This window comes from Tachyglossus aculeatus, chromosome X4 (genome assembly GCF_015852505.1).
Source record: "Tachyglossus aculeatus isolate mTacAcu1 chromosome X4, mTacAcu1.pri, whole genome shotgun sequence".
NCBI lineage: Eukaryota > Metazoa > Chordata > Mammalia > Monotremata > Tachyglossidae > Tachyglossus > Tachyglossus aculeatus.
In genome coordinates, this window is record NC_052098.1 from 44,093,577 (window position 1) to 44,112,224 (window position 18,648).

An 18,648-nucleotide genomic window follows, 5' to 3' on the forward strand; every position below is an offset into this window, starting at 1 on the left:
TGATGGCATTTGTTAAGCGCTTACTATGTGCCAAGCACTGTTCTAAGTGCTGAGGGGGGGAATACAAGGTCATCAGGTTGTCCCACATGGGGCTCACAGTCTTAATCCTCCATTGCCCATCCACCTCCACATCAAACAGAAAAACTCCTTACCATCAGCTTTAATCAATCAATGGTATTTGCTGAGCACTTACTATATGCAGAGCACTGTATTAAGTACTTGGGAGAGTACAACACAACAAGATTAGCACGCAGTTTCCCTGCCAATAACAAGCACTCAATCACCTTACTCTCTCCTACCTCACTTCACTGCTCTCCTACTACAACCCAGCCCACAGGCTTTGCTCCTCTAATGCGCCAACCTACTCTCGCCACTGTCCCTCACCCACGTCCCGCCACTGGTCTGGAATCACTCCCCTTTAACATCCAAGAAATGCCACTCTCCTCAGCTTCAAAGCTTTATTCAAATCACATCTCCTCCAAGAAGCCTTCCGTGGCTGCTGCTTCTTCTCCCACTCCCATCTGCATCACTCATGTACTTGGATTTGTACCCTTTATTCCCCCAATTCTCAGCCCCACAGCACTTTTGTCTATATCCATAATTAGAATGTTGTGAGCAGGAAACATGTCTACCAACTCTGTTATATTGTACTCTCCCAAGTGTTTACTATGGTGCTCTGCCCATGGTAAGTGCTCAATAAATACAACTGATTGATTGATAGCATGCAGTAGTCATTCAATAAATACTATTACAACTAAAGAGAGCTAAGAAGAGGACTGTTTACTGATTGGATTAACAGATAGTTTAAAGGAGAGCCTTGAGCTACTAGTTAATTAGATCAGCAATCATCTCAAGGAAACTGCATGTCTGCCAGGAACAACCCAAACATTCTAGATTTCTTTTCCACGGGGGATTTTTTTCATCCAAGTCTGCAATCAGATGCCAGTTTCTGGAGCTTTCTGGATGGCGGGGGTCTAACACTGAAACCTTTACTGTATTTCCTTACCCTCTCACTTCAATAAACCAATCCAAGTACGACTGCAAACTCTTTGGGGGCAGGAAATTTGACACTTCTTGGTTTTATACTTCCCAAGCACTTAGCACAGTGCATTGCATCAAGTGGGTGTTCAGTACTACTAAGCACTTAGTACAGTGAGAAGCACTCGGCAGATATTCAATGAACATCATGACTATTACCAGGACCACCACCACCCCTCCCAAATTATTCTTAGTCCCAGGGAGGTTCAAAAGGCTGGTTTCACTCCCAGGGAATTGGGCTTTTTGTTTGTTGGTTTTTTAAATTTATGCTTGTTAAGCACTTACTATGTACCAGGCACTGTACTAAGGGCTGGGGTGGATACCAGATAATCGGGTTGGAAATAGTCCCTGTCCCAAATAAGGCTCATGGTCTCAATCCCCATTTTACAGCTGAGGTAACTGAGGCCCAGAGAGGTAAAGTGACTTGCCCAAGGTCACACAGCAGACAAGTGGGAGGGCCGGGATCAGAACCCAGGCCCTTCTGACTCCCAGGCCCGGGCTGTAGCCACCAGGCTTCACTGCCTCTCATTATTACAGATGACACCTGTCCATAATTCATCTGGTAGCTATCCATTTTTGGAGAGCCACCAGGATTCACTACTCACAATCCACCTGTGGAACAGTGGCGGCTGTAATCTTTCGAGGCTTGCAGGTGGAAACTGATTTCCACAGCCTGGTTACAACTCCAAAGTACTGTCCACTTTCCACCACTCCTGCCAGTCACAGAATACAGTCACAACTGGGAATGGCTAGTATATGTTTCCTCATCAAGTTGTTTACTTATACTCTAACGATTTCAATGTGCAAGGTGGGAAGGAACCTACAAAAGCAACTTAGAACAGTGCTTGACACATAGTAAGCACTTAAATACCATTTAAAATAAAAAAAAAGCTACGAATCCACCAGCTTGCTTCCTGTCAGGGCACTTAAGCTATTCTACATATCTACATATCCACAGGCAAACTGCGCATTAGTAGTAGTGGCAATGGCATAGGAAGCAGCATGGCCTGGGAGTCGCAAGGTCATGGGTTCTAATTCCGGCTCCTCCACTTGTCTGCTGCGTGGCCTTGGGTAAGTCACTCCACCTCTCTGTGCCTCAGTTACCCCATCTGTAAAAATGGGGATTGAGACTGAGAGCCCCACGTGGGACAGGAACTGTGTCCAACCAAATTTGCTGGTATCCACCCCAGCATTTAGTACAGTGCCTGGCACATAGTAAGCACTTAAAAACCACAATTATTATCATCTATTGGGTGCACATTGGTTGCAATGTACAATACTAACAACCACTTGGAGAGTTCAATAGACGGATGAGACTTCTTCGCTGCCCACAAAGAATTTACACTCTCCATGATGCAAATCCCTTCATTCATTCAATCGTATTTATCGAGCGTTCACTGTGGGCCGAGCACAGTACTAAGTGCTTGGAAAGTACAATTTGGCAACAAATAGAGACAATCCCTGCCCAACAACGAGCTCACAGTCTAGGAGTCTAGAAAACCAGGACAATATTGCAGTCAATATTGTCGCTGAATTGTACTTTCCACGTGTTTAGTACAGTGCTCTGCACACAGCAAGCACTCAATAAATATGACTGAATGAATGAATATTGTTTGATACCTTGCCCTGGGTCACACCCACCCCAGAAATACTGCCTATATTGCAGGGTGCCTTAACCCAAACTAAAGCCTAATCACCTGACATTCCAGCCAAGGGCTCGAGATAAGTAGAGGTAAGTGAAACCTTCCACAACCTGGGCTGAGATGAAGCAGCCAGCAAAGCGTAGATCTTAGAAGATGCTTCATCCACCATTTGGGTCCAATTTTCAAGGCACAGAAGAGACCCCTGAGCAGACAATAATAATAATAATGATGGTATTTGTTAAGCGCTTACTATGTACTGAGCACTGTTCTAAGTGCTGGGATAGATACAAGGTAATCAGGTTGTCCCACGTGGGGCTCACAGTCTTAATCCCCATTTTACAGATGAGGGAACTGAGGCCCAGAGAAGTTAAGTGGCTTGCCCAAGGCCACACGGCAGACAAGTGGCAGAGCCGGGATTAGAACCCACATCCTCTGACTCCCAAGCCCATGCTTTTCCACTGGGCCACACTGAGATAACCAAAGACATTGCTGGAGTAAAGAGGTGACTTCATTCAGAAATGGCTGATGCAGAAGACAGGAAGTTAACTACAGCTCCTTCAAAGGGATCGCCATTCAGTGAGGACCTCATCCAACTTGGACAATCCGATGCATCGTTACGAGATGCCAAAACAGCTGAAGAGCTAGTCTCTCTACCACCAGCTGAAATTTGATGATGAAGAAGTTCTACATTAATAGTATACCGAGTGAATTTATAAAAAATGACTGAGTGCGATCCTGACAGAGATAGGCATTCAAAAGCATGCAGATGTTCAGAGGGAAGTGACCTGCTACAAAATATGTTATAAAGAAAAGAAGGCTGTTGTTCAACCTAAACAGGACAGTTTATTCACTAAAATGAAAAACATAGCCACAGTCAACAGAACAAACCTCCATCCTACATCACAATCCCTATTACTGTTGCGGTATTTTGCTTTGAATTACTTAAACCAAGATTAAGCAATACTCTAGTGAGGACTAATATCTTTCCAGAGGTTCTCGAATGGATCCTGATTTATAATGATAATAATAATAATAATAATGATAATGGTATTTGTTAAGCACTTACTATGTGCCAAGCACTATTCTAAGCTCGGGGGTAGATACAAGGTTATCAGGTTGTCCCACGTGGGGCTCACAGTCTTCATCCCCATTTTACAGATGTGGTAACTGAGGAACAGAGAGGTTAAATGACTTGCCCAAAGTCACACAGCTGACAAGTGGCGGAGGTGGGATTAGAACCCACGATCTCTGACTCCCAAGCCTGGGCTCTTTCCACTGAGCCACAGTGCCTCTACTAATTTGCAGTTAGATGGGAAAACATAACCCTATGATCAATCAATCAATCAATCAATCATATTTATTGAGCGCTTACTGTGTTCAGAGCACTGTACTAAGTGCTTGGGAAGTACAAGTTGGCAACATATAGAGACAGTCCCTACCCAACCACCATTTCAAGGAATGAGAGCCCGTTGTCTTGTGGGGTATGTCTGTATGCCTAATTTCAAAGATTAAGCTCCTCAAGCTAAATCTACTACTCACTGTGAACTACCATTACTCACCCCATATTCAAAGGCCTTTTGTTTGTTTTGTTCTATGGTACTCATTAAGCGCTTACTAGGAGTCAAACATTGTTCTAAGCACTGGGGTAGGTACAAGTCAATTAGGCCGAACACAGTCCCTGACCCACCTGGGGCTCACATTCTTAAGTGGGAGAAAGAACAGGTATTGAATCCCCATTTTACAGTTGAGGAAACTGAGGCACAGAGAAGTTAAATGACTTGCCCAAGGTACACAGCTAACAATTGCCAGAGCAATTTGCAAAGCCAGGATTAGATCCCAGGTCCTCTGACTCCCAGTACCTTACTCTTTCCACTAGGCCATAGTGCTTCATGTTTCCTCGAGGAGGCCTTCTCTGATTGAATTTGTCTCCCCAGTTTATAATAAAAATAATAATATTAATAATTATGTTTGTTAAGCATTTACTACATGTCAAGCACTGCCCTAAGCACTGCGGTAGGTACAAGTCAGTTAGCTTGGACACAGTCCCTGTCCTGCATGGGGCTCACTGTCTAAGTAGAGGGAGAACAGGTATTGATTCCCCATTTTTCTGATGAGGAAACTGAGGCCCAAAGAAGTTAAGTAACTTGTCACACAGCAGGTAACTGGGAGTTCCCAGATTAAAACTCAGGCCCTCTGATGCCCAGGTCCCTGCTGTTGTCACTAGGCCAGGCTGGTTTTCATATAAATCCCGAAATTGCCATTTCAGTCCTTCCATACCACCTAAGCACTTGGTACACATTTTTGTATGCCATCGTTTCCTCCTATCTGTGATTTTTGTGTGTGTGTCTATCTCACTGTTATAAAATAAATTCCTTCAGGGCAGATCTTATGCCTATTAATTATCCACACCATAGGTGTTCAATAAATAGTACTTATTGGTTGACTGATTGATCGGGGTCGATGAACTTCTTTCATGCTTCTGATTATACTTACTCAAAAGATTCATACAGCACATTGCACTCAGTGATTGCTAAGTAAATACCACCACCACCATCACAGAAACTGCCACATTGTTTGCATTCAAGGAAAGATTCTTGCTGCATGAATGGTCTGTCCCATACCCAGTCTGCCTCTGTTTATGAGACCACATCTTGCTCTACTGATCTTTGAGAAGCCATGGCTCACCACGAGAGAGTCCTCTCCCAGAAGCTGTACTACAGACTGTTCTGCATGCTGCAGTGGTCTCTCAACAATGCAAGGTTGTTTCTCATTCTTTGAGGGTGTATTTCATTCTGTCTTTGTATTGTTCATTCTGCCCTCCTGGGTCATGTATGCCCCCTTACAGTTTTCTCTCATGATCTCCCCAGTGGAAATGTGTTCCTGTGAGAGTTCCCTGAACACCAGTGAGCTGACGGTTGGTAATCTAGTCTTGCAATGCACCTACTGACACCCCCTCACAATAATAATAATAATAATGATGATGGTAGCTGTTCTAAACACTGGAGAGGTTACAATGTGATCAGGTTGTTCCACGGGGGGCTAACAGTTTTAATCCCCATTTTACAGATGAGGTCACTAAGGCACAGAGAAGTTAAGTGACTTGCCCAAAGTCACACAGCTGACAGTTGGCAGAGCCGGGATTTGAACCCATGACCTCTGACTCCAAAGCTCGTGCTCTTTCCACTGAGCCACACTGTCCTGAGAACTGAGCATATGTCTGTCCATCAGAGAGTGTCTACTAGATTCCCAACTTTCATCTGGATTCCTCGGCATATTAAAAAGTAATAACAAAGAAGCATCCCCAGAATAAAAGCAACCTCACTCTGGGATCTAAAAATTTCATGCTCTTCTCAAAGCACCTAGTTTATTATCAGGAGGCTAATAGCAATAACTCACCTATTATTTTGCATCTAATCATGACTGCCTCTGTCTTACTGAATCACAACTTTATATTTTGTGTTGTTTTTTAAGTTCTTAGCCACTTTGGATAATAGCAGTACAGTTAAATCCTTTTTGCCAGAGTCCACCTAATGCCATACCATTACTGGGTCAGATAAATTGTCTCTTCTGTCTAGGATCAGATCTCCGACAGAAACACCAGAACACTTGGAACTTTCCCTCTAGGAACCCAGTATGAACTACATGTCCCTGATTTTATCCAAACTCCTCTTGAGGCTGCTGATGTTTTGGGGATCGGTGAAGACTGATTCTTTCTTTGAACCTGTGTCCATTTTGGTGACACCTGTCTATGCCAACATTTTCGGGCCAACGTTCCCCAGAGAATGCTGAGAAGCAGCGTGGCTCAGTGGAAAGAGCCCGAGATTGGGAGTCAGAGGTCATGGATTCTAATCCTGGCTCTGCCACCTGTCTGCTGTGTAGCTTTGGGCAAGTCACTTCACTTCTCTGTGCCTCAGTTAGCTCATCTGTAAAATGGGGATGAAGACTGTGAGCCCTACGGGGGACAACCTGATTACCATGTAACTACCCCAGCGTTTAGAACAGTGCTTGGCACATAGTAAGCACTTAACAAATACCAACATTATTATTACTGTTATTATTCAACTCAGTATTCCTTCCATGTTTGCTTTATAGGTGCCATCCAAATGAATCTATTTGAATTTCATAGATATGGAAATTTATTCATGAAGCCCAACTTTTTGCACTGGTGCTGCACATCGATTATGGGTTCTTTGCTGCCCCCACCCCAAAAGAATACAGAAAACAGCAGGCCTAGTCCTTATAAAAGAGCCTAGGTTATTTCAAACGTTTTCAAAGCCAATCTTCCTACAAGAACTAAGGGTTGGGTGGTGTTCCCACTCCAAGGATGGGTGACTTTGAGGCAGAGCAGTATAGAACCTTCACCAGGGACAGGCAAAATGCTTGCTTTCTTTTATTATGATGATTATCACTATTATTATGGTATTGGTTAAAGCAACCTCTCAGGATCACACCTGGAGAGTTTCCAGTACTCCACCAATCTCGACCACAGGAGGAAGAGTCAAGCAGATGCATACCCATTCCATTCCTAGCTTGGCCAGTGGCTAGGGAGCGGAAGGCAATCTGCTACAAGTCAAAACTCACCAGTGCTGGGCAGCAGCAGCATGGAAGAGAGTCAAGGGCAGAGACTCGTTTACTGCGTGGAAGGAGGCAACGGTAAACAACTTCCATAGTTTTACCAAGAAAACTCTATGGATACACTACCAAAATGATTGCAGATGGAAGTGGGGTGTTCTGGGAGAGATATGTCCATGGCGTCGCTATGGGTCGGACATGACTCGACAGCATAAGAGAAAAACAAATTGGTTAAAGCACTTACTATGTGTCAAATACTGTACTAAGTAAGATACAAGATAATCGGGTCGAACTCAGTACCTGTCCCACATGGGGCTTGCAGTCTAAGTAGGAGGGAGAACAGGAACTGACTTCCCCCACCCCCATTCCCCCCACAACCCACCTGGCTGTGAAAATAAAAATAATTCTGCCTTTTCTTTCGTGTCATGTAGCCGAGAGTTATAAACGATAGCATCCTACAATCTTTCATCTCTCTGGCAATGTGCTTCTGAAGTTGGAAATCTTAAATCGAACGACTGCAAGGAAAGCTATCTCATCTGTAGCTGTAGTTTTGTTCTGCCTCTGTTGAATGTGTTGGAATCAAAACATTTTTAACAGTGGAATAAGGAACAAATTGTCGGGTGCCTCTTAAATCTTGTACCAAAGATAAAGGGTGAAGACAAGGCTCATGTTAATTTAACTACATTCTTGATAAACTATTCAGTGGGCACGCAGCAGCAACCACAGCCTGGCAGTAGTTATTTTAATGCTGAAAGGAGCCTATAAAATGAAACATATAAACGTGTATGTTTGGTATGACAGTTTTATGCAGAATTCTAGCTAAATGAGGCTGATATACAACTGGAAAACTGACATAGAGCCTTAACTGCAGCATGCTAGGAATGTCCAGTTGTATGTCAGTGGGACTATCCCATAAACCCCCACCCATGCCATTTTGCCTTTAAATATCTGTCTAAATGTTTATCATTTCAGAGAAGCTTCCTTTTCTATGTATGCTCAGCACACTGAAAGAGTAACCCTAACCAGGAAGGCCATAGCCATGGGACAGAGGGACTTTAAGAGTGAGAGAGATAGAGAAATGGAGCAAATAATAATAATTGTGGTATTTGATAAGTGCTCACTACATGCTGAGCACTGTGATAATAGTAATAATAATGATAATGTATTTGTTAAGTGCTTACTATGTGCCAGGCATTGGTCTAAGCGCCGGGGTAGATACAAGGTAAATGGTTTGGACACAGTCCCTGTCCCACACAGGGCTCATGTCTTAATCCCCATTTTACAGATGAGGAAACTGAGGCACAGAGAAGTTCAGTGGCTTGCCTAAGGTCACCCAGCAAACATGTGGCAGAGGCAGGATTAGAACTCAGGACCTTCAGGCCCATTCTCTATCCACTAGGCCATGCTGTACTACACGACAGGGTAGATACAAGACAAGCAGATATGGCAATCCCTGTTCCAAATGGAACTCAGGGTCTAATTAGGAGAGAGAACACATTTTAAGGTAGCCCCACCTACTTTACCTCACTGATTTCCCAACCCAGCCCACACAGTTCGTTCCTCTAATGCCAGTCTATTCACTGTATTCAGTCATTCAATCGTATTCATTGAGCGCTTACTGTGTGCAGAGCACTATACTAAGAACTGTATCTCAATCTTGTCTTTGTCACTGCCAACCCTTTGCCCACATCTTCCTCCTGGCCTGGAACTCCGGCACCTTTCATATAATAATGATAATGATGGTATTTGTTAAGCACTTGCTATGTGCCAGGCACTCTACTAAGCACTCAGGTGGATATGAGAAAATCGAGTTGGACACAGTCCCTGTCCCTGTCACAGTCTCAATCCCCATTTTACAGATGAGGTAGCTGAGGCACAGAGAAGTGAAGTGACTTGCTCAAGGCCACACAGCAGACAAATGGCAGAGCTAGGATGACCCATGACCTTCTGACTTCCAGGACCATGCTCTATTCACTAGGCCATGCTGCTTCTCATATTCAATGGACCACCACTCTCTCCACCTTCAAAGCCTCATTATATCACACAGTAAGTGCTCAGTAAAGACAAATGAATTGAATGAATGAATAAATCATGCCTCCTCCATGAGGCCTTCTGTGATTATGCCCTCATTTCTCTCATTCATCCTCACGTCTACATAGTCTATGCACTTGGATTTGAATCCTTAAGAAATTGATATTCATCCCATGCCATCCCACAGAACTTAAATACACATCCCTCTACTCTCGCATCCCCTCCATCAATAATCATTTCAATTGTCTGTCTCCCTCTCTAGACTGTGAGGCAAAGAAGGGAGTGGGAGAAGAGGAAAGGGGATCTTAGCCAGGGAAGGCCTCTTGGAGGAGATGCACCTTCAGTAAGGTTTTGAAGCAGGGGAGAGTAATTGTCGGATATGACGGGGGAGGGCTTCCAGGCCAGAGGCAGGATGTGTGGAGAGGTCAGGGACAAGAGAGGTGAGATAAAAATAATAATAATAATTATGGTACTTGTTAAGCGCTTACTATGTGCCAGGCACTGTATTAAGCACAGGGTGGATACAAGCAAATTTGGGTTGGACACAATCCCTGCCCCAGTCTCAATCCCCATTTTCCAGATGAGGTAACTGAGGCACCAAGAATTGAAGTGACTTGCCCAAGGCCACACAGCAGACAAGTAGAGGAACTGGGATTAGAACCCATGAACTATGTCATGACCCATGAGATAGAGGTATAGTGAGAAGATTAGCATTAGAGGAGCAAAGTTTGAGGCCTGGGTTGTAGTAGGAGAGTAGCTAGGTGAGGTAGGAGGGGGCAAGTGCTTTAAAGTCAATAGTGAGGAGTTTTTGTTTGATGTGGAGGTGGATGGGCAACCACTGGAGTTTCTTGAGGAGTGGGGAAACATTCCTTGATGGTTTTTTTAGAAAAATGAACTGGGCAGCAGAGTGAAGTGTGGACTGGGCTGGGGAGAGGAAGGAAGCAGGGAGGTCAGCAAGGAGGCTGATACAATAATCAAGGAGGGACAGGATAACTGATTAGATTAATGTGGTAGCAGTTCTGGTGGAGAAGAAAGGATGGATTTTAGTGATATGGTGAAACTCCAGCCAACAGGGTTTAGTGATGGACTGAATATGTGGGTTGAATGAGAGAGAGGAGTCAAGGATAACGCCAAGGTTCTGGGCTTGGGAGGACAGGGTTTGGGTGGGAAGATAAGAAGTTCTGTTTTAGACATATTAAGTTTGAGGGTATGGGAGAACATTTAAATAGAGATGTCTTGAAGGCAGGAGGAAATGCAAGACTGCAGAGAGGGAGATTGATCAGGGCTGGAGATGTAGCTTTGGGTATCATCGTCATAGAAGTGGTAGTTGAAGCCATGTGAGCAAATGAGTTCTCCAAGGGAGTGAGTGTAGATGGAGAATAGAAGGGGACCCAGAACTGAACCCTGAGGGACCCCCAGTTAGGGCATGGGAGGCAGAGGAGGAGCACACGAAAGAGACTGAGAATGAGAGGCCAGAGGTTTAGGAGGAGAACTAGGAGAGGACCGTGCCAGTGAAGCCGAGGTTGGATGATGTCAGATAAGGTCAAAGCTGAAGAGGTAGATTTATGAATCATCCGCACAGAAATGGTAGTTGAAGCTGTGGGAGTGAACGAATTTTTCAAGGGAGTGGGTGTATATGGAAAATAGAAGGGGATCCAGAACTGAACCTTGAGAAAACTCCACAGTTAGAGGGTGGGAGGCAGAGGAGGAGCCTGCGAAAGAGAGTGCGAAGGAGAGATAGGAATGAGAACCAGGAGAAGTCCATGTCAGTGAAGCCAAGGTTAGATGATGTTTCCAGGAGAAGGGGGTAGTCCAAAGCATTAAATGCAACAGAAAGGTTGAGGAGTATTAGGATGGAGTAGAGGCAGTTGGATTTGGCAAGAAGGAGATCATTGTTGACCTTAGAGAGGGCCGTTTGTATGAAGTGGAGAGGACAAAGCCGAATTGGAGGGTGTCAAGAGGAGAAGTGGAGGAGGGGAAGTGGAAGCAGAGAGTGTAGACATCTCCAAAGACCCCCACATAGGCCAGACTGTCTCTGTCTTTGTCCCCTAATAGCGTCTGTAATTATTAATAATTCGATTCGAAACATAGAAAGTAAGTTTTTTGAGGAGACATTTTGGGGAAGAGATGAACATAGTGAAATAGTCTCAACTGAAACTATTTGAAAATTAGAGACTGGGTCAGCTATTTCCATCAAGGATTGATTACAAATTATCCATTTTTACAAAGTTATTAATGAGTTCTGACAAATCTATTAGACTCGAGCTTTGCAGCCAATCCCAGTAACACTTCAACTCTAATGAGACACTTGATTGATATGACTTTTCAAACAAGGTTAGTGTGGGAATAATGGGAAACCATGGATTTGGCTTTGCTTTCACTTTGGGTTTAAAGCCAGACCTAAAAGGGAAACCTGCAAGAACTGTAGTAAAGAAAGAGTTTGGGATAAAACCCTCTGCGATCAGAAATACTCAAGCCACTGTCTCCTGCAGTTTGGCTGTGGAATCCCCAACAGCACTGTCAGCCAACCCAAACTTGTGCTCACTAAATAGAAAAAGAAAAAAGGAGAAAGATGGCCCTTTTCATTGTTATATTTCTGCTAAAAGTGTTCTCTTAAATCTGCTTTTCATTTTCAAGTCTCATTCAAGAGAAGCAGCGTGGCTCAGTGGAAAGAGCACGGACTTTGGAGTCAGAGTTAATGGGCTCAAATCCTGGCTCTGCCAATTGTCAGCCGTGTGACTTTGGGCAACAAACTTAACTTCTCTGTGCCTCAGTTATCTTATCTGTAAATAGGGATTAAGACTGTGAGCCTCCCGTGGGACAACCTGATCACCTTGTAACCTCCCCAGGGCTTAGAACAGTGCTTTGCACATAGTACATGCTTAATAAATGCTATTATTATTATTATTATTATTATTATTCAAGTTCTCTCAGGGAAAATATCCCTGTTCAATCCCTTTTCAGACAAAACGGGCTCAGAATCCTTGAAATAAGTGGAAGGGAGGATTTGTGTGCCCCTACTATCCTTTGCCGAGGAGAGAGAGAGAGAGAGAGAGAGAGAGAGAGAGAGAGAGAGAGAGAGAGAGTGTGTGTGTTTGTGTGTGTTTGTGTGTGTGTGTGTGCAGCAAAAATGACCAGTTAGCTAGTTTGGGGAATCTGATTTCTATTCATTCAATCATATTTATTGAGTGCCTACTGTGTGCAGAGCACTGTACTAAGCGCTTGGGGAGTCCAAATTGGCAACATACAGAGACAGTCTCTACCTAACAACAGGCTCAAATACGCTTTCCTGGGTTTAAAAATAAACATGGATATCCACATAAATGACAATACTTGAAGAATTTACCATTTAAAATCACTGTATTAATAATGATAACGATAATACATATAATATTTCTGTGCCTTATAATAATAATAATGGCATTTATTAAGCACTTACTATGTGCAAAGCGCTCTTCTAAGAGCTGATCTGAATTGCCCTGTTTTTTTAACTTAATCCTGAGTGTACATCCTCAGGGCAAACACCTTATCAGCTCTATTTTGCGCAACCCGACATACATATTTGACAGTCACTAACTAATAATAACTAACTAATAAACTAATAAGTGATATTACTATTATTATTAATTAATATTGAATCTTACTCCCAGAGCTGTGCTCCCAGGTTTGATGATGTTCCATGAGGATTATGTCACAGACAGAAGCAGGCAAAGTAGAATCTCCTTACTGAAACCCAGCAGGGAATATAAGACGGAACAAAGCCAATGTCTATCGAACTGAAAATGACCACCCTCTGGAAAGGGCATTTCCAATGAAAAAGGACCAACAAGGATGTTCAGCTGAAATACAGGTATTTTCTAGACTGTGAGCCCACTGTTGGGTAGGGACCATCTCTATATGTTGCCAACTTGTACTTCCCAAGCACTTAGTACAGTGCTCTGCACACAGTAAGCGCTCAATAAATACAATTGATTGATTGATTGATTGATTTCTGACAGGCTCCTTTAGAGGATATGCACCCTTAGAAGAGCTGATCAATGGGCAGAAGCTGTGGAGGAGATGTTACTGAATGGATGAGAACTTGTCTGCTAACAACAAAAATGCCTCTAAGCATTTAGCAGAGCAGTGCTAGGCCCACTGACAACCGAGAAATAGGAAACCCCCTAGAGCTTGAGTAATGGACATAGCCTGGGAAAATTCCACCTTTTAAGCTGTTCTTGGGTTTTCTGATCCTTGGAGTGTTATGCTTTACCATTCACTAAAAAAAATCACTGGAAAAACTTCCCTGTAAACTTCCTCTCTTTATTACCATTATCCTTTTCACATTTCTTAACAGCAGTAGAGCATCACTATGACTTCTAGATGGATTAATTTAGGTATCTAGAGAGCAACTAGAATGGTGCCAACGTGACCCCAAAGGACCACTGAAAGAAAGGGAAACTTGGAGATTCCAACTTGCTCACACTTCTTGGTTAGAGAAGTTCATTCATTCATTCATTCATTCATTCATTCATTCATTCATTCATCATATTTATTGAGCTCTTACCATGTGCAGAGATCTATACTAAACACTTGGGAGAGTACGATATAACAATAAACAGACACATTCCCAGCCCACAGTGAGCTCACAGTCTAGAGAGGGGGAGACAGACATCAATACAAATGAATAAATTACAGATTTGTACATAAGTGCTCTGGGGCTGGGAACGTGGGGAGGATGAATGAAGGGAGCAAGTCAGGGTGATGCAGAAGGGAAAGGGAGAAGAGGTAAGGAAGACTTAGTCAGGGAAGGCTTATTGGAGGAGATGTGCCTTCAATAAGGCTTTGAAGGCGGAGAGTGTAATTGTCTGTTGGATTTCAGGAGGAAGGTCTTTCTAGACCAGAGGTAGGAATGCAGTGAGCATGCTGGGATGTAGTAGGAAATCAGAGTGGTAAAATAGGAAGGGGCAAGGTGATTGAGTGGTAGTTGAAGTTGAAGAGAGGGCTGAAGGTAGAGAAGTTGAAGAGAGATAACTCAGAACTTAAATGTGGGCATCCAGTGGGGATCCAATGGGAATTCATTGCCTAGTAGAGAAGCAGCATGGCTCAGTGGAAAGAGCACGGGCTTGGGAGTCAGAGGACGTGGGTTCTAATTCCAGCTCTGCCACTCATCTGCTGTGTGACTTTGGGCATGTCACTTTGCTTCTCTGGGCCTTAGTTACCTCATCTGTAAAATGGGGATGAAGACTGTGAACCCCACATGGGACAACCTGATTACCTTGTACCGCCCCCCAGCACTTAGAACAGTGCTTGGCACATAGTAAGTGCTTAACAAATGCCATTATTATTATTATTATTATTATTATTATTATTATTCTCCCTCTTACTTATGCAGTTGATCATCCTTAATGAGCACTTACTGTGTGCAGAGGACTATATTAATCACTTGGGAGAGTACAATACAACGATATAACAGACACAGTTCCTGCCCACAATGATCTTTCAATCTAGTCACTTAGACCCTGAGCCCTATATGAGACAGAGACTGCATCTGACCTGATTAACTTGTATCTACTCCAGTTCTCAGGAGAGTGTTTGACACACAGTAAATGCTTAACAAACATGATGATGATGATGATCACCACACCCGCAGTCCATTGCAGCATAGGCCTGTGTTCCTGCCATGAAGCTCTGGGAGCAGGGTGCATCCTATCCCTACCCCACACACCATAATTTCATTGCCTGAAGCTCCATCCAGAGCTCCGACCACATCCTCTGGATTTTGGGAAAAATCATATAGGGAAGTCTTTTTGGGCTTCTCATGTTCCTTTGAAAGTTGGTGATGCTTACCTGTCTTCATCACATGCCTCAGTGCTTCCATGCAGAGATTTAAGTTTGAACTGTGGTCAGAACCCCTGACTCATTCTAGTTTTTTTTAATCATCTCCAAATCTTTCTCCCCTCCTTCGTTAGCCCAGTGTTACTCAAATGAGGGAGAACTGTTTGTGTCCTGGCATTCAGTTATCATAGTTAGGCATTCCATTCCATTCAGCTCAGTTCATTCATTAAATAATGATATCTAGAGCTACAGGGGAAATGAAACAGCATCTCTGCTGTCTACAGCTCACACAGCTGCTTACCACAAGCTCATAGGCTGCCGGAACAGCTCACCTGGCAGACAGTTACACAGGAATGGTGACTAGCCAGGCTCCAGCCCAAACTCTGGCATGTCTCTAGGAATTGATTTATTAATTGGCACGTGACAATGCCTGCTCTTTTTAATGAGGTGTTTGAGCTCCTTTGGGTGCAGATGCAGACCTGAAATGTCACAACTGGCCCCCAGACAGATAGCTGAGAGTACAATGTTCCTGAGCAAAGTTACACTGATGGTTTTCTAAAGAAAACAGATTCCTCTTCTAGTGGTGGAGCATGCTTTATTGAATTTTTTAACTGATGTCAGAAGAAAATGATATATGTTTTCCTTTCTGGAAAAAACCCTCCCCCCCCTTAAAAAAATGTTAACTTTACTTAGTGTGATTAGAATGAAGGACATTGAGCTCAAGACCTGCTGGATACTGAAAGAATCATTTCAGAGACAGAGTGAGAAAAAACATTCAGTTAAATGTATCTTTCAGCTCCTAGCTAGGTGGTCATTGTTTTTCAGCCATTGGTCATCACTTTTAGGAGCTAATAGTGGAGAAAAAATTGCATGTTCAATAGAGGCTAAATGAACTGGGACATTCACAGATATTTGCAGGAGTCAAAGGAGACTTGGCAGAAAGCTTCAGGACAGAATAACCGCAGTGGGTTTGGCTTAAAAACAAAGGTTTCAAAATCTACCCTCAAGGTCTAAAGGTTACTTACCTTTTGGGGGAAGTCATCCATTTAGTTATTTGGAAACCATGAAAGCTCTCTGGTTAGCACAAGACATCAGTGTTAAAAACTCCTACTGTTTGCTCATTTCACCCACATATCCTTAAGAGGGAAATTAAGCTGGGATTTGAGCTTGGTCCTCTGGTTGGATAGTCAATTGAGTGACTGAGAAAACAAATTTGGGACACTCTCTGCATTGTACGTGCAATAATTTCTAGCTAATTGGCCCAGATGGGAGTTTCATGCCCATAGACAAAATGCAGAGCCATTTGGAATATTAATATTGATATTCTTTCTTATAGGTTTCCCAAGAATTTGTGCCAGCCACCAAAAACTCATTGGAATGGTCTCCCTCAAACGTGGTCCCAGTCTCAGCTGACCCAGACCAGTGTAAAACAATCTACAATTCAGGAGGTCCCTCTTGCACTTAAGCTTGTGATTTGTAGAGTCACAAAATGTGTTGGACCATTTCCGATTTTGGGAGTCACTCGCCTGAGGAGAGAATTGCCAAGCACTCCGAGGTTCATATCCCACAAATGGGTTTAAATACAGCACATAAATAAAAGTTGAAAGAAAATCCAAAATGTGTTCAATCAGAAAAGATGGCTGCAGGAAAAGAGTGCCACTTTTTCAAGTTAAATCATGCAATAAGATTATTACCCTTTTACCTGGGAGACTCTGTAAGGTGATGGTCTAAGAAATGGAGAGGAGGAAAGACAGCCAATTATATGTCATGAGTTTTCAGTCAGGAGCCAATTGATGACATTTTCAGAAGTGAGGGAGTTATGCTTGAGAAGTGTGCGTTTACAAGCTGCAGAACCCAAGGGTTTACAGAAGCATATGGAGAATGTGACAAATATTGCAATGTGCAGGCAAGATTATAATAATTATATTATTATTATCACTAGTAATAATAACAAGAATAATTGTGGTGATTATGTTTATTAAGTGCTTACTATCTGCCCACCACTGTTCTAAACACTGGGATAGATACAAGCTATTCTGGAAAGATCACAGATGAAATCATTTGAGTCAGAGGTGGTGTTGGGGTGAATCCTGGTCCCTCAGCCATGCTGAAGCTTGGGGCCCACAGTCCTCCAGAACTTCAGTTCCATCAGAAGTATGAAGTCAGATTCTTTTTCTTGCTCTATCTGGGTTCGATTTCTACCTCTGCTTGTATTTGAATTTGCTCCCTTTTTGCACCCCAACCACAGCCCCACAGCATGAATGGCCATATCCATCATTTATTGATTTGTATTCACGTCTGTCTCCCCCGTAGGGACAGTCTCTATATGTGGCCGATTTATACTTCCCAAGCGCTTAGTACAGTGCTCTGCACACAGTAAGCGCTCAATAAATATGATTGAATGAATGAATGAATATCAGACACAGTCCCTGACCCCACATGAGGCTCACCATCTAAGGGGGTGGGAGAACAGTGTTTATAATGAGGAGGATTACCAACTCGAAATACTTTCTGACATTTTAATGTCCCTGGCATATAGCATTTACCTATGACCTTAGAAAGTGTTCATATGTTTTATATCCCTGCTGAAAGGAGTTTCAGAGTCTTGGCAGTGTGGAGTGGGAGAAAGGGAAACTTGGAGAGATGGTCTCTCAGAGAATCTGTGGAAAGGATAGAGTGGCAGAGCCAAGAAAATCTTCCTGCAATGAATGAATGATAATGATGGTGGTGGTGATGATAGCGAAAATGATGAATTCACACCTGTCAGTGAAATTCTGGGATCGTGAGAGAGGTTGAAGGTTAGGTAGGATGAAGGGTGGAATTATGTAAGTAGAAGAGGTTAGAGTAGTTAGAGGTCATGGGTTCTAATTCTGCCTCCACCACCTGTCAGCTGTGTGACTTTGCACAAGTCACTTTACTTCTCTGTGTCTCAGTTACCTCATCTGTAAAATGGGGATGAAGACTGTGAGCCCTGTGTGGGACAACCTGATGACCTTGTATCTCCCCCAGTGCTTAGAACAGTGCTTGGCACATAGTAGGTGTTTAACAAATGCCATTATTATTATTATTATAGAAGAAAGTTTTTATATGTGTAACAGGACTTTTTTCCTTACAGGGATGCATGAGAATAGAATTCAAATAATGGGAGAGGCCTGAAATCTGACAGTAAGTGTTCAGTCACTGTCAACATTCTACAGCAGGACAGTAAACTCGGGGTTTAGACAAGATAAGTGGGAAAAGAAGGGTTTTTTTTTAAGACTTCTCTGTCCCTGTCAATCTCAAACAGCTGTTCAGAGCTTCCTCAGCTCTGGTTTCCTGAAGTAACATTATTGAGGAATTACTCATGCCTCCCCAGTGTCTCTCAGCCAGATTCAGACGTGGAATTCAATAGAGCTGGGCATTCTGTAGGTATAAAACAAATAGAAACAATCAAAACATTCTAGGGCCACCTCAAAAAATCTCTAGGACATTAAATAATGATGATGGTATTTAAGTGCTTACTATGTGCCAGACACTATACTAAGCGCTGGGGTGGATAGAAGCAAAT

At 43.1% G+C, this 18,648-nt stretch overlaps 1 non-coding gene across 1 annotated transcript; it reads left to right on the forward strand.

The window, feature by feature from the left end:
• The first annotated feature begins 7,114 nt into the window (after positions 1–7,114).
• Positions 7,115–7,252, forward strand: LOC119948344. Its single transcript, XR_005456746.1, has one exon. It is a non-coding gene; the product is annotated as a small nucleolar RNA SNORA7 (small nucleolar RNA).
• The last annotated feature ends 11,396 nt before the right edge of the window (positions 7,253–18,648 follow it).